The sequence below is a fragment of the Athene noctua genome, chromosome 2, assembly GCF_965140245.1.
Source record: "Athene noctua chromosome 2, bAthNoc1.hap1.1, whole genome shotgun sequence".
In the NCBI taxonomy this organism is placed as follows: domain Eukaryota; kingdom Metazoa; phylum Chordata; class Aves; order Strigiformes; family Strigidae; genus Athene; species Athene noctua.
Genome location: NC_134038.1, coordinates 76,136,557 through 76,153,442, shown reverse-complemented (window position 1 = coordinate 76,153,442; position 16,886 = coordinate 76,136,557). Strand labels below are relative to the sequence as shown.

The following is a 16,886-nucleotide window of genomic DNA, read 5'->3' as shown; positions in this document are numbered from 1 at the left end:
TTTTGGTCTCTGTTAATCATTCTCCTAGTCTTCCTATCCGCAAAGACTTTTCAAACAGTTATGCTTATAAAAAACACTCCCTACCAAAAGGTCCCCAAAACAAAGCAAACAAAACTCTATATTTTTTAATCAATATGAATCAATGAGCTTGAAGTTGAAGAGCAGCATAAATGGTGCCTCTCACTGCATTGTGATCATCTTTACTATTATTTATAAGTGCTAACAAAAAGTCCTTGGCTCACTGTTGCCCTGAATGAGTCTCTGCTATTTGGACACTCCAGAAAATGCACGGAATGCCTTTTGGTCTCAGTGCCTTGTACTTTCTTGCTCCGCAGTAACGGGGCTCACTAAGAGAAAGTGAAACCATGAACGATGTTAAAGATACAGTTTTCAGAAAGCCAGAAAGCCTTGAGACTCCAGCACATCAGCATTTGGTTCAGGTGTGGATGACAGTAGCATCTGGACTTGCTGAATAATGAACTTTCAGACAGATTCAATTCAGCTGAAAATTTCACAATTAGATGTCTGGGAGTGCTATGAGAGCTGAGACATATAAATATATATTTATATATAAAAGCATGTGGGTTTTTATGGACACACGCACATTTTCTTTAAAAGGGGCAAGCCCCAACAACAAATACTGTTTCACAGTTTCAGCAGTGGGCAGCTGCTTCAATGTAGGTATGCTGCCTGTAAGATACAACTTCACAAGGGAAAGGAAAATGTCATTATATAAATACATTACCTATTCTGAACTGTCATTTTAATTACAATTCATTATTGAATTCCAGCTCTAGGCTTAAAACAAAGGGGCTGCATTAATATCTAATGGAGTACTATAGCACTCTATTTGTTAATTTAGTACTCTGAATCTCACCATAACCACTCACTCTGGCTCTGAAAATCAGATCTTGGATAAGAATGCAGAGTCCTACATAAGCTAATACACCATTTTCAGAAAATGCTATATAAAAAGATCAGAGCAGCAGTGAGTGGATGCAATTGTCAACTGTCCTTTTTCCAGGATGGTGAAAAGCCTTTCCATAAATGCATTTTGATCATTCTAGAAGAGCTTTTATTTTGATTTCATGACAGTTTGTTTGCCAGAAAGCCATATGGGCAGAAAATCAGAGTGCCTTCATTACAGAGCTACCCCAAAGACGACTGCTAGAAATAATACACTAAAATGGTTTCAGAGGATGGGACAGATTTATTATTTCAGTCCAAGCCTGATACTCCACAACAATACAAATAAATAAATAGATGAAGTTAGTGCAAAAAAAATTACTAATAAATACTAAGATGCAAAGTTTCATATCCAAATATCACTTGCTATTACCTGAAAAAAAGATTGGCCTTGAAGAGACACACATCACAGACAGCTTATATGAATTCAAACATTACCTTAGTTCTAAATTTAAAACTTAGACTTTTTAATTATCTGCACATATTTACCTAGACATGCATACAATCTTTTCTAGGAAGGCTGAGTGTGACAGTCAAGCCCAATGATAGCAGAAAGGCTGGAATCAAGTGATGGTGACTGACCTCCCATGTAGTCTTCCTTTCAGTGAAAAGAGAAGCAGCCATTTATAACGTATTTAAGTGGCATAGATGCCATTCCAGTTGGGAAAACAACAACAACAACAACAACAAAAAATTTCAAAGACCCAGGGCTTTTCTGTGAAGGTCTAGAGTAGCGCTGGAGGGGAGACATTGTACTCTGGGCACACTTGCAAGGAAGTGGGATAACATTCAGTGAGATTGAACAATTTTTACCCATTACTTGGCATTACATAAAAAAAGGAATCCTAAATGAACAAGTATGTGCCTTGATTATATGTCAGAATGAAATAGATGTTAAAAAGAATCTTTCTCCATCATTTCTTCTATCAATTGCTTATCTCATGGCTTTTCTCACATGTTCATGTTGAGCTCATAGTTTTGCGCAAAGGCTTCTAACACAAAGCCTGGGTCTGGTTGATTTTTTGGGGTGAGATTCAGCCTGAGAAAAAGCATAGGAAGAATTCAGACTTTAACCTTTGGCTTCCAGATTGCTATGAAGAACAAAGACATCTTTTCACAAGACGCCAAAGTGATCAACACTGCACCATCATGCTTTGGATTTCTGAAGGAGATGAAATTACAAGTTTCATTTTATGGAAGAAGCTCATTTTCACAGCTTCTTGCTTGATATTATGTGCCATCAGGAATGAATGTGTGTGTAAACTGGGGGGGGGGGCAATAACCTTGCCAGGAGAACAGCAGATTTTTGATCCTTCTCTTTAAGAGAAGTCACACAGAACTAAAGCAGCCAAAGCAAGTCCTTCCCTAGTACAAAGTCCCTGGTTGAGACATTCCCACACTTTTTCCTCTTCAGTTTTTGTCACCCTCTACCTAGGGGTCAGTTTGGACCAAAGCCTATCACACTGGAAAAACCAGAACACACATGGGTAGAAGGAAACAGTCTAATCTGACTCAGTCCCCTCCTACTAGGCAATCTTACCCTGAAGAAAAAAATACAAAATATCTTAAAAGTTTAGAGATGCAGCAGATGTCTCAGAGGAGATACTGTAGTCTTTTTGTTCTGAAGTAAATTGCTCCAAGGTGATTCTTTCCCTTTGTTATTTTTGGTCTACTGATGCAAAATTGCCATATCATCAACCTGAGCAACTTTTTTCTTTACTTGCATAGCATCAAGCCTATAGAGGTGACAGCAGAGTGAATCATGGCCAGTCATATCCTCTTCAGATGTGCTAATGAGGACATTGATCTTGAGGCTTTCTGATGATGTGATTTGGTGATGCTCCAAAACCTCCCAGCTATGCCATTCTTGTAAATATTGCAATTTAAAAAAAGAAACAAATACCACTACCACCACCCCCTGCCCCAACCCAAAACCCCAAGAAAGCAGCAGTTGCCGTTAAAATAAATACAAAAAAAAAAAAAAAAAAAAAAAAGCAGCACTTTTCACTGAGGTGTCCAAATGTCTTCTCTAAAAGAAATTAATGAAGTTTGGTCAAACCGAGCCTGATTTCATACATAATGAAAACCTAAAGTGACAAACTTGAATGACAGAAAAGTATTAACTGTGTTTTTTTTTTCTGGAGACTGGTAAAACTTATGTCTCACTTTTGGTTAGGTTAGAAGAAATTAAAGCACCTACACAGTGGAACAAAAAATATTCATCTGCCTTGTACCTGGTTTTGGAGATTACAGCTTCAAAATGTATCGCTAGCAGATCAGAAGACATTTTCCAAGGCACAGCTAATTTCCATCATTGTAGTTGTGACAAGGAACTGGATTGTTCCCATGTGAACTGACAACCAGGGTTTGGCACTCTTACCTGTCCCAATTTTTTAGAGGGCCACAAGAAGAATAGATAGTAAAACAGACAGCAGGTACAGTCAGGCTACAGTATTTTAAGATTATTACTGTTCACTTCCACTGGCAGTGGGGAACATGCTAGTTGCACTAATGGCATTAAAAAGAGATTAAAAATAATTAAGGAATTGCAGTGTGTTGTGCCAAAATAGGTCAGTAAGGTATCATGACAACGCCAACTACTCAAATTATGTAAGAAACAAAGTAATTCTTGAAACATCTATTACTACTCTGAATTCCTGACACAGACAGCAGTAAATACTTCTCAAATTTTGTTGTTTGTCCAGGTGTCAGAGCAGAAGAAAATGAATAGGGGTTGTTTAATTTTGCTCTAAATTGGATATCTGGGAGGTTCTCATACAGTAATGGAAGAATATCAAAGTGCACTGGAACTCATGGAAGAAAGTTAGTGCCTGAGCTTTTACTGCTCACAAGATCTGGTCAATTAATGTTTTGAAAACTTTTTCCTAGGTGAGATAGTATCAGTTTTATAATGGGGAAAATTTTTTGTAAGGATTTGTAATTCTGACAATGGTAACGACACTGTTTCTTAGGAAGCTCCAATCCAAAGCAAAGCCATCCCCAAAATATCTGTCAGGGCAAATGCAAAAATAGGTTTGACACTTATCTGCGTCAATTGTAGTAGGATTTAAACCCACTGCTTCTGCATCTCTGAGTACCCTAACGACCAGAAGTATTAGCTATTTTTAGGTAAGAGAAATGAAGCTGAAGAGCAGAAGCAGGCATGCTATTGGAGAAAAAACCCCTGACCTGACCTACATTGTAGTAGCTCATGCTTTTAAACATTTGGACACTGCTGTTTCAGTCGTGACATTTTAGCAACTATGATGTGGTTTTGTTATGATTTTTACAGATTAGAGACAATTATAACATTATAGAGGGTACTGAGGAAAGTCACTTTCCTCAATTTTTATTTTCTTAGTAAAAAAAGGACTTATTTCATGGTAAATCAGTTCAAGTCAACTACGGTTGAACAAGACCTGAAGACTAGGACTTAAAAGTTCCTGTTTGAAGAAAATCTTCAGTAGAAAACCAGTATAATGAGGGTAATAAAAAGAAATAATGGATAAAATTTCATTGGCAAGATCACTAAATGTTTGAGGCAAAATTTACGTAATAAAGATCAATAATTGTCAAAGATCGTAGTCCTAAGCAAAGACCTGCTGCCAACAGTTTCAGCTGTACAAATCAGAGATTTGCCTCAACAGTCGTTCCTTAACCTCAGTTTATTTCTCTGTTGCCAAATGTGAATACCATCCCAAACTGTGGAGGCATTTCATACATACTCCTCCATCCTAAATCCAAGCCCAAGGGAAAATTTAATTAGCTACTTCATGCATGCACTCCTGAGGGGAAAAAAAGCATCCAAGCTGGCAGATCGTGAACGTCAGCAAATCTGAGTTCCTGGCACAGGACACTCAAAAGCAAGTACCAAAACCCTGGACACCATAAGCAGCTCCTACTTTTTCTCCTTGATTAAGTTTTGCCCAGGTGTTCAGAGCCTAAACCATTAGATCCTTTATAGATGATAATATCTCCTCAGAATTCAAATTGCAAGAGCAAAACAAGTTGACTGTTTTCTGAAGCGGTTCTTCAAAAGGCGAGTCAACCAAGAACCTGCATCTTTTTCTCCTCCAAGCCATGAGGACGCGGGAGGATTTAGTATGTGGATTCTGTCAAAGCTATTCTTGGCACCAAAAATGGATTCACTTTATCTGCAACCTCTCCATGGTTTAGCGTACTTCTTTGCATCAGATCAGGTTTAAACTGTAGCTTCTTGCAGGCCAGCCTCTAAATGGAAACTACCATAAGAAAACCCAACTTGCTATCTTAGGGCAAACAGTGAGTGTTAAATAGCGCTGGAAACAAATATTTGGGGCCATGATGTCTGTTCTGATTCAAGGTCATTTACCTGACTGCTTTATGTGTCACAGACCTAATGGAAACAGTATACAGCAATTGCTGTAAAGCATCAGCTTCAGACTTGGGGTCAAAGGGGAGAAAGTATGTAAACATCTTCTGGCATTTATTTTTCCTTTTTGTTGAAAGGAAGAGGCCAGACATCTCACAGCATGCGTGTGTGTCCGCAACAGACATACAGAATGTTAGCCCCTGGGTTGGGGAAAGGATCTGTATCCTGTTGAAAAGGATCTCAATTTATTTTGTATTAGAACTAATTAACTGTAAAGTACTTGTCAGTAGAGGAACAGTTTTCTCTTGCGGAACATTCCTGTCAGACCGACCAGGCAGAAGTAATTGGTGAGCAGGGACACAAGCTGCGGGTGAGCAAGAGGAGGTGGGATGATACATTGTGACATGGTTGTGCTTGACCAGTGGGGCAAGCCAGCATGAAGTTCACTGGATAAATGCCCATTTCATTCATATACCAAAGGGAAACATATCTATTCTGACCATACTGGAAGCAGTATTGTCCCAAACATGTCTCTCCCAGCCAACTTGAGTCTTTAGAAAAGAACATATCCAGAAAGAAAGAGTTGAAGAACAATCCAGTATTTTTTCTCTAACACCCAACAGCTATGGCACACTCCAGAGTGGTTCAGTGCGAAGGAGGGACCCAAGCTTTGACTCAGTACAGAGCTTTGGGAATCCCACTGCACCAGTCAGCACAAAGTCACCAGATCTCTCAGCTAGTAATGCAGTGCAGTAGCTTAGGGACAAGATAGCCAGCAAAGCTACATATTCAACCTCACATCTTTGGTAACAGGTTTAATCTGTGAGCTCATCACTGCTAATCTTCTAGGTCACAAGGCCTCACAACAACTCTTTATACTGACATTGAAATAAACTTTCCTGGAAAGCTTTACATATTTGAAAGGAATGGACACAGATTCATCCCTTTGTTTACAGGGACTGGAGGGTAGAAGAAGTGTCCTCTCAAGTGAGCCTTTGGCATGCCAGTCCCTTCTGTCCCTTAGGATAATCTCAGTACAAGAATAAAATCCTTTCCCAACTTCCTGATGAGTCCTGTGATAACAACATAGTCTTATTTCTCAAATGGTGACAAAAACTCCGAGGTAACTGAGTGCCAAAACCTTAACATTCCCAAATGAGACACTTCCCTAAGATCTGAGGAGTTAGCCTAAAAATGAAAAAAGGACTGCAGCTGAGTCAACCTGAGTGCCAACACTTCTATCTTTGCAGTATGACAAGCAGTTTTTTCCTAATATATAATTCACTGCAGCCAAGTGTCAAATCTTAGTAGAGGCCAAGTTCATCCCAGATGTAGGCAACGACATTAGATTTCCCATGGGTGGCTCAACAGGAGCTCCTATAGCTGTTCAGCCCTACCAACCCATTCAGAGTTGGTTTGGGTATTTTGTAACATGGTGCTGCACAGGCCATATTCATACTGCTACTAATGTCTGCTGAAAGAGCAAATACCTGCTTGAAATGGTGGCAGAAAAAGAATAAAAGAATATCAGGTTTTAGGTGTGTTTCTAGCTGCATATTTAATTTGTTTCACAGCACCATACCTCACAGTCTCACTTCTTTCAGATACAATAGCTTTTGCTGTGAAGTGCCAATAGATGTTCATAGAAATTAACAACATTTAGATGTATAGATCACTGTGATAAGGCATGAGCTATTGCTTTGCCCACTCATTGCACAATATCAGAAAACTCAGCTGGGTAAGGTATCTGTAAAAGTTAATGAAAAAGATAGTTGGAAGAAACTATGAACCTATCAAATTAAAAATATCGACCCATTTATGTTTCACTGGCTTAAAATGAACTTAAAAACCTGAAACCATGCATGTCTTTTAAAAAAGACAAGTCAGAAGATGCCACAGGCAGACAAATATTTAAGCAAAGCTCAGCAAGAAAAGAGTTCATCAAAAACACTCCCACACCCATCATCTCCATTCAAACTCTAGGCAGATATATCTCCTAGTCACTTCCCAAAGTTTTATTTTTCTCTTATCAGGGTTATCAGACATATCCAACAACTAATCGGAAAGTTCAGTACCTCAACAGCAGCAAGTTAGACACACCACAACGCGGAGTGCTATCAGTTACTTTGGAGGGGAAAAAAAAGATTCTAAAAATCTACAGCACCCTCTAGTGACAGTCACCTGCCCCCGCACTTGGCCTTATCAAGTGGTGCTACGGTGGGAAAGAGGCCTTAGAGCCTGGAAAAAACTTTTCAAAAATATAAACGTGAAGCAGAAAGAGACAGTGAAACGCCAGTCTTGCACATTAGTTTGAACAAGAGACCAGGGACAGGTGTCAATTTACAGTTGCAAAAGAGTGAAAAAATCCAGCTCATCCACCTACCCATCCAGAGTCTTTCTATAAAGTTTACTGAAAAACTAAACTGGAATTCAGTGCACACACTCTGCTCAAACTTTCTCCTCTTTTCCTGGAACATTAGGTTTAAGAAATCCTTGAAAATAAAGTTCTTACTAATCAGACCACCCAGCTTCTGTGAAGTCAGAGATTTTTAGTCTCAGTTCAGTTTTCCAAAGTTTTACTATATTGTTTCAAACAGCTTAGGAATATATTAACAGTATGTTTAAAATTTATATTATATTTATTTGTCCCTCTAGAAAAAGTTTTCATAGAAATCACTGTGTCTTCATTTCCACGATTTTGACAAAAGGGTTTCCCCTGGGAAAGCTCAGTATCAAGAAATTCTGCTGTCTGTATTTGTAACTCATGTATTTCAAGACTGAGACCCCGACAATAAAAAAAACCCTGAAAAATCAAAAACCCCTTAAATTCATTCCAATTCAACATGGAAAAAAATTAAACATAAAAGATTAATACTAGATTGAAAAAAGTTGAGTACCAAACAGGTCATCATAGGATGTGAACAGATACCTGCATGTTCTTCTAGTACTGTCGGTTCACACACACACATAATTTGCCATGTAGCCTTACCTAAGTCTCATGCATCTTGACAGGACTGTGCAGGGCTGCACGTACATTGGCACACACCTTCAACTAATTGATAAAACCAGGCTTATTCCAAAAGCAGTTTATTTTAATCTCAAATATCTGAATGCATTTCAGCCTGAATAGGTAAATGAAAAACTTCCCTCAAGGCTAGTGCTTTCCTAACTATATATTTCTGACTGTCTCTCTTGGGGAAGATGTTGAGAGGGTTAGGGCAGTCATCATTGCCTCTGTCCGTTTATGATATCCAATCATTATGCCTCTCAGAGCCAAATAGGTCACTAGATCATTTACCAGCAAAGAATAAAATAATCCCATTACATTCCATTCCTATGGTATAGTGCAAGGTATCCCAAAAAAGTTTAAGTAAAATAAGAAAAATGTTTTTCAACTGAGTTGCCCCAAAGCTGGGTACAGAATTTAGGCCTGCTGACTTGTTCACTAGGCTGCACTGCTTTGAAGAAAACTTCAGTGAGATTTCACACTAAGCAATAAGTGATGCACTCACATGAGCACAGAGAATGTTTAAACATTTAGAGAGACTTTTCAGAGACAGTTAAATAAGGCATAAAGAAGTGAATCAAGCACAAGGACTGTGCTTTCATAACCTGCTTTCTCAAAAGTTTTGTTACTTTATTTTTGCTGTTAACCGTAGTGAGAAAGCTTCATGTTCTATCTTACCAGTTTAAATTTCTTGCAGGGGTACCTTTGCCATTGCAGTTTCAAGTTTTAATCATATTATTTAAATGGTAGCTTTGAGAATATTTTTAACTAAATTTTGATGCTTCTCTTGCATCAATATTATAAATATACATCCTTCTGTCTTTAGGAGGCTTTTTCTAGGTTGCCTTTTTTTGGCAGCTGTAAGCTTTTGAAACAAAGCAAGTGCAAAGATACACATAGATGTAGCAATTTAAACCAGCTGATCATTGTATAAACACCATAAACACCTCAAAGATTATCAAGACAGATGACAAATACATATACAGAGTTACTCAAATCTCATGATCCTTTCCATTGCATTTTGAAGCTACCATTAGTTTATGTGACCAAAACCTACAGAAACAAAGATAATTATATTTCCATTCCTCAGATATGAGATACAACACTATCTGTTTTATATAAGTTTTGCTGAAATAGACATATTAATACATTACCATAAATCAATGAACAGATCTTCAGAGCTTAGAAGTACTTTCGCATTTGATTTCTGGTTTGGACTGATCTTCTTTTGTGTTCCCCAACAGCACATGATTTGTGGCCATGCCCTGGTAGGACTAAGTCTTACCAGCTTTCATGTGCTGCTTTGACTTTCTGACCTTCAATTTTAAATGCAAAGTCACCGGCAAGCTATCCCAACGATGCTCACTCCAAAGCTTGTAAGGATTACCTTCAGTGCTGGAGAGCTCTGCAGGAGCGATCAAAGTTTAATCTGTTTCTAATTAAAAGCTGATCTGCTTGACCCTGCGCTCTAAAAATATCAAGTGTTTATATAAACTGTTTTTTCTCTCTTATTTTTTTTTTTTTTAAATCCCTGTGATTTTACGACATAGGCAATAAAAGAATACAAAGCATTAGAAACTTTTTTTTTTTTCCTTTTTAAACTGGTCAGGTAGTTACATTTCAGAATAATTAACAAAAGAAATATCAAGAGCAACTAGAAGTGCTACAAGTGGAAAGAGTGAAGAAGAAAATTAGTAAGTGAACTCACATTGAATATACATGGCCATTTTTCACTAGAAAGAGCAAAGGCAATTACAAAACAGCAATAGAGATTATAAAAAAACACTGTTTGTGTGATGTACTTAATTTGAGAGTTCTTAGGGTTGTAATAAATAAAAGCAGGTAAGGGGAACATCACCCACAGAAGAGGTCATGCAGTTAAATGGCATTGCTGGTTTTATTTTGTAGCATTTTCTAGCGAACATTAGGTAACAGCTACCTGAAATTCAAGCCCATGGAGTATTTGAGAACAAAAACTAAGATGGTTTCTCTGAACTACCCTCTCCCTTATTTTTTTCCCAATTAGATTTTTTTCCCCCTCCTTTCTATTCAGATGAAACAAGCAGGCCTTATAGCTTATTTTATATCATTTCCAACCAAAAGAAAGGCAAAAAAAAATAGAAAGAAGTAAACGGCAGGTTTGTTTTGTTTTGTTTTGTTTTGTTTTTTAAACAGCCTTTTGTTGTACATAACAGATTAAGGAAAAGATTAAGGGTTTTTTACTCTAAATGCTGGCCTTTACAAGCAGCCCATTCTGACAGTAATGTAGACCAGCTTTTTTTTTTTTTTTTTTAAATTAAAGAATTTTCTCCAGAAACTATCTCTGAAAACTTGCTCACACTTTCTCAAATATGCTGCAACTCATGATTTTCCAGGTTACTTGGGGAGCTTTCATGGTGTATTGTGATACATAAGCTACAGAAACCCATATACTGAGATTAAAAGGTCTCACTATCAGGTGCTGAGCATGTATTATTCTCTATTTTCCTTTCGGTTTTAATCTACTTACAGTTGTACTGTCCTTTTCCAAACTTTGTATGTGTTCAGAATCAGAAGCTCCGTGATAACAAAGCTCCTCTTAACCCACCTTCAGTACAGGAGACAACAGAAACTCATTTGAAAGACTTCTTATAACAAAGGCAAGGGCCTTCATTTAGAAGCTCTTTATAGCTAGAGGCAACAGGGTTCTATTTTGTAACGTGTTATTTGACAGAAATTGGATGAAATACAGCCATTAACTGAGTTAATAAGGATGTGCACAATACACAGCTGATAATATTTTAGCAGCACCACTTCTTGTGACAGCCAGGTATACTAGGACAAGATTTAAATGCAGCAATTCCTGCTTAGGCTTCAAGGTGGGTTGACTTGAGTTTTGTCATTGTCCCAGACAACAGTACCATTCACTTGGAGGAAGAAGAAAAGGTTTCATGGCTCATTCCTTTACCCAAATCTTTTCTTTTTCCCTCAGTGTAGATTCTTTCTACTAGAGTTTGAAAAGATAATAGTGGGCATCCTGAATGTCCAGTGGAAGTTTCTCTTCTCAGTTGCAGTATTTGCTTACACTTTGCCATGACTGCATGTTTACAGGTTACGATGCTGCAGTGTACTGAATTTGAAGCTATGACTTATTATGACAATGAAAACCTAATTTAAATGCATGAGCTATTGACTCATTTGTTAAACAATCTACCAACAAACAAACTTGCATCAATGCTTCATAACTGATATTGACTTGTGGTTGCTGCTCAGAAAGAGCTTAGTGTCTTGGTCATCTCATCCAGAGCCAATTGTCTTCATTAATAGCATTCACTTTAGGTGTGTATTTAAGCAAAGATCTATTGCCTCTTGCTCCAACAAGCTGAGAATGTCCACAGATTTGAAGCAATATAATTTTAACTGTCAAAATATTCCTTTCCTCGTGTTGTAGATGTGTCACTCAGTAAACCATGTATTCCTGTCCAGCTTTTCTATTTTGCAGCAGACAAAAACCTTAGTGCTTGAGGAGGAAAAATGAGATTGTATCATAAATTACTTCCCCATTACATTAACAATGGAAAGGAAGTGAAGTTGAAAGGCGATGATGAATTACATGACAATAATGGGGTTTACCTCTTCTCACAACTTGGCCGGTATTCTGTTTTGATACATTTTCTTGCAAATGTACAATAAGGTAAGCGCTGAATGTAGTAGTCAGCTTCTTAGAGAAGTACAGTCTGTATGAATAATATATGCTAACTTGAAAACAGTATTGATACTGCTAGTGATCATCCTAATGATAAAATGATATAGCAATTCTTCCTCAGATATTCATGCTTGAAGCAAGGAGATGCTATACTGCAGAAAATATGGAGAATATTTTATTAATCACGAAGTCTCAGATAAATAGTCTTGAACTGTATCTTTAGCTAGTTGATTCTTTTCAGTGACAGCATTGCATGTCGTAACATCAGGAAAGAAGTCATTTAATGAAATTGGTCTAAATGCAACCTGGGGTTAAGCAGGACAAACTCCAATGATTAGAGCTAGTATTATACTTCACTAATTCCAGGGCTTGGTATCTATTTTCTGTCTTTGTCACAGCAGTAGTTCAAGTAATTTCCAACAGAAAGCTGTGCAGATCAGGATCAGATGTTTGCTGGTCTGTGTTTTATTAAAATAAACAGATGTATCTGCATTTTTACCCTACGTTTATGCCTAGGTGTTATAGAAAAATGTGTACCAGCAATATTGACTTCTGAATGATTAGTGTCCACTATGCTGATATTTCCATGGTTTTATCCCTGGAAATAATACATTATCTCCACTTGAAAACAAACTTGATCGCTGTGAAAATAGGAAAAGTAAGTCACTTGGGAAACTCCTGAAATATCATGACTTGTCTGGTAAGAATAAGTTTGAGAACCAAAACCAAAAATGCTGAACCTGTCTTTCCTAACACAGCTGCACATATATAAATGTTTTGAACTCCCCTAAAGGAGACACAATTAGGAACTTTAGTTTTGGGAGATTTTCACATAAATCTAAATAAGGACCTGGCTCTTGGGATATCTATTTATGGAGTGACCAGACTGAATAGACATTCACAGAGTGTCGGAGGGATGGCCTCCAGGTATTTGGCAGTTGCTGTTGATAATACACATATAGCTATTGTGTAGGGGCCCCAAGCTCTTGCTGTTAGATAACTGAACTCACCATAGAAGCTGTTTGTGTTAGTTATAAATGAGATCGGGGTGGGGGCAGGTTAGAAATGAGAGACAGGATCAATTGCATGTGTGTATGATGCTTTCTCTGAGCTGGTTGTTCATGAAGATGTAGGCGGAGAGGAGGGAACTGATGCAAGGACACAAGTTCTGTCTTATTACTGTGGTGGGAGAGCACCAGTATAGATGGGAAAGAGCTTTCACTTCCTCCAAGCCAAAGTGTTTTTCTCTAAAAGCAGTGTTTGCGCCACAATCCCCACCTTTGTAGAACTAATGTAGGAGAAAATGTAGCTAGTTATGGAAATACTTCCCTTTCTGCTTAATGCTCTGTTTCTACTTCACTCATGGTTCTGCTTTATAGAATGCCATATGGCTTATTCCTCCAAATACCCAGTTACTACAGGTAATGATAACAGCAGTGACCTCTGGCATAAAAACAAGTGTCTATTAAGAAGAGGAAAAACTTCAGTGGGAATAATTACCCACTTGGAACAACTTACCACTGGATAAAAGGCACTCTAATAAGTCTCATAACAGCAGGTTTGGCATTGTTTTTGGAATATAAGGAACAGCTGGCACCTCAGCATAAAACAAGCCATATCAGCATCTGTTGCCCAAAGCAAATACTCCACTACATTTTTAGAGAAGAAAAATAAGAAGAGGGAGTCAGATGTCCCGGGAAAAACCTCAACAATGTCTGTTTTTATTTTCAGGCCTCCAGCTTGGGAGTAGTTATGAATTTCTAAGTAGGTGAATTTCTAAGTAGATGCAACTACTCCCCCTCATCGCTATCAGAGGGCCACCAGAATTGCTAATGGGCTTAGCTTTGGTGGGTGGCAGGTCTGTCCTGGAGCTGGCTGGTACTTACTCTGCCCAACATGGGGACAGCTCCTGGTGTCTTCTCACAGAGGCCACCTTCCACAAGGTTCTGGGTGGCTCCAATTTAGGTAAGGCAGGAAGGCTGATATTCAAAGAACCACACAAGCGCAGAGGTTGCAAGAGACCCTTGGAGGTTTCTGGTCCAAGCTCCTGCTCCGAGCAGCCCCAGTCAGGTCAGATTGCTCAAGGCCTTGCTCAGTCATGTTTGGATACCCCCAAAGACAGAGACTCTGCAGCCTCCCTGGACATCTGTTCCATGTCTGAGCACCCTTCTGGTGACAATCTTTTCCTTTTATCTAACTGGGATTTCTCTATCTGCCAGAGGGGGCCTGGTGCTTCACGTCCTTCTGGCACAGAGCACCTCTGAGAGGGGTCAGGATTCACCTTCTCTGCACCCTCCCAGTAGGCAGCTGTAGTCACCAATCAGGTTCACCCCGAGCCTTCTCTTCCTGATGCTGACCAAAGAATCATAGACTCATAGACTGGTTTGTGTTGGAAGGGACCTTGAAGGATCATCTAGTTCCAAGCCCCCTGCCACGGGCAGGGTCACCTTTCACTAGATCAGGTTGCTCAAAACCCCGTCCAATCTGGCCTTGAAAACTTCCAGGGAGGGGGCACCCACAACTTATCTGGGCAACCTCTTCCAGTGTCTCAACATGCTCAGCCTGCCCTCAAGTGCCATGTGCTCCAGACCCTCACTATCTTGAAGGCCCTGGGCTGGGCCCACACCCCACACATCAGTGTCCTTCCTGGACTGGGAGACCAGGATAGGGCAGACGAGTCAAGATGCAGTTGCCAAAGTACCAAATAAGAGAGAAGGAAAGCATTTTTACTGTTTTTGTTTGTTTGTTTGTTTTCTTGTTTTCTTTGTGTTTGAAATTGTTGGCTAATCTTAAAAAGAAGTCCTAATGAAGCAGCTAGAAGGAACCTTCACACTGAAGGCCATCTTTTCTTCCTAGGAGAACTGCAGTCTTCTGCTCCTCCAAATGAACAGCTGTTTCTCTAACTTCCTTGCTTCATCTGTTGCTAGTCTTCATGCACTGCCACAGAGGGTCTCTGGCTTCATTTCAACCACTCGTTGGGCAGCCTTGTCATCTTCAGACTGAAGGAACCCCACCTCCAGGCCCCAGCGACCTCTGTGGTCTTCTGAGGGATGACTGCTGCAAGCCAGGTTGTCTCGCTCCCTTTTCTTGGGGCTCAGGGCACAGAGATGGCACCCCTTCAGGAGGGGTGGAGGAAGGGGGAGGGGGTCAGGGATGGAAAAGAAGGGCTCACACCACCCAGGGCAATCAACAGAATAGTTGCTGATTGCCAGGAGATGCTTTAGGTGGCCCCCCAGGATGGAGAGACACAGAGTCTGGCCCACCCAGCTAATGCCAGAGGTGAAGGCTGGGCTGATGGTAGGGCACTGGCCAGGCGCTCCTGCAACGCCGCAGCCCTGGCGTCATGGACGGGAGCCCTGGCACAGAGTAGTGATACCAGGTGAGCCATGCTGGAGGTGGATCCACTTCCATCAGTTCTTCTTGACCTTTAGGTGGATCTGATTCTGTGGGCTCCAACACCATCAGCCACATGAGCGATGGCCATCACTACCATGAGGATGATGGTGCCCTCCCTCTGATGCCACCTCCTCTTCCTCCACAGTTCCTGCAGCCACATCTCTGCTCTCCCATGCAAAGCTGGGCAGCTGCTACCCACCTTGCTGTTCTGTGACCTCTTGCTACCAAGCATCCTCAGAATCCAAGGGCCTCAAAGCTCAGCGAATTCTGGGCCAGCTTTTGGGGGCCCTGTATTTGTAGGGCCCCGAACAGAAAGCAGTGAGGTGGCTCATGGCATCAGGAGGACACTATGGTGGTGGATGCATGTGGCCAAATATGGCTGTTCTGGGAGTGGGGGGCTTGTGGTGTGAAAGACGTTCTACTGTGGGAGAAGGGGGGTCGGTGGGGCTGAGGTGCCCTCTCCTGGGGCTCACTCCCCTGTGCCCTTCTGCTGCCCCTTGGGCACAGGGACCTCCCTCCACCTCCTCTCGTGAGCCCTGGGCTCCAGCCCCATCCTTATCCTGTGCTTGGGGTCCCCTCGATGAGACAATGGCAACCATGTTCCGGGAGGGTCAGGGGTCTTCAGTGACATCCCACCAGTTTGGTGCCCTGCAAGTGGCACAGCCCCCCATGCTCAGCAGTGAGGAGGTGAATCATCCAGACATCCCACCAGCAGGAAAGGGCCCAGCCGGCCTGCGCAAGGTCTGCCAGCTCTCCACAAAGAACTATTGATTGCTGAGCATTGCGTGAGCCCTTCTTCCACATCTTCCACCTCTGCCCTGGAGCGTGGAGAGGTGCCATCTCTTCTGTACAGAGCCCTGAGGAAAGGGGAAGAGAGGGCCTGGTGTGCTTTGGGCTGTGGTGCCAGAGGAGGAGTCTGTTGGAGGCCACGGAGAGAGGCCCTGGAGGTGGCAGGGTTTCTTTTCAGACTGAGGTTCACCCTTCTGTTCTCTATTTTTAAGGATAAAGTTTTTCACTGCTGCTATTTTTATTTATTTATTTTTTAATAAGAAGGGGGAGACATCTGTCCTGGGAAAGACCTTAATAGTGTGTTTATTCTTAACATCTTGGCTTAGGAGTTGTTATGAATTTGTAAGTAGAAGTGAGAGTACAGACTATGGGTTATGATTGCTGTTCACAAAATTTCCTCTGAAATAGGCATGCATTGATGTTTTCAGGAATGGCGTGGTTCATGCCTGTCTTGCACCATCTTCTGCAGTTGGCAGTTAATGAAAATCTGAGAGAACACTGAGATGTGTGAGTGCAATGCACATGGACTTCCTTATCTTTCTCCTGAGCTCAGTTAATAAAGCTCACATTAAATCACATAGCCTATATGCTGAAATAGGTATACTGCAGCTCCACACTCTCTTCATTTCCATCTGCTTACACTGAATTGGCAGAGAAGCATCTCTGCAAAACAAAGTAGAAATCTGCTAGGA

General features: G+C 40.5%; 1 protein-coding gene across 1 annotated transcript in view; it reads right to left on the bottom strand.

Annotated features, from left to right (window-relative positions):
- COBL (cordon-bleu WH2 repeat protein) overlaps positions 1 to 9,582 on the bottom strand; it is a 211,658-nt gene extending 202,076 nt beyond the window's left edge. The window contains exon 1 of the mRNA XM_074899454.1: positions 9,479 to 9,582. The gene's annotated coding sequence lies outside the window, so the exon portion shown is untranslated. The remainder of the gene's footprint in view (positions 1 to 9,478) is intronic.
- Positions 9,583 to 16,886: the final 7,304 nt, after the last annotated feature.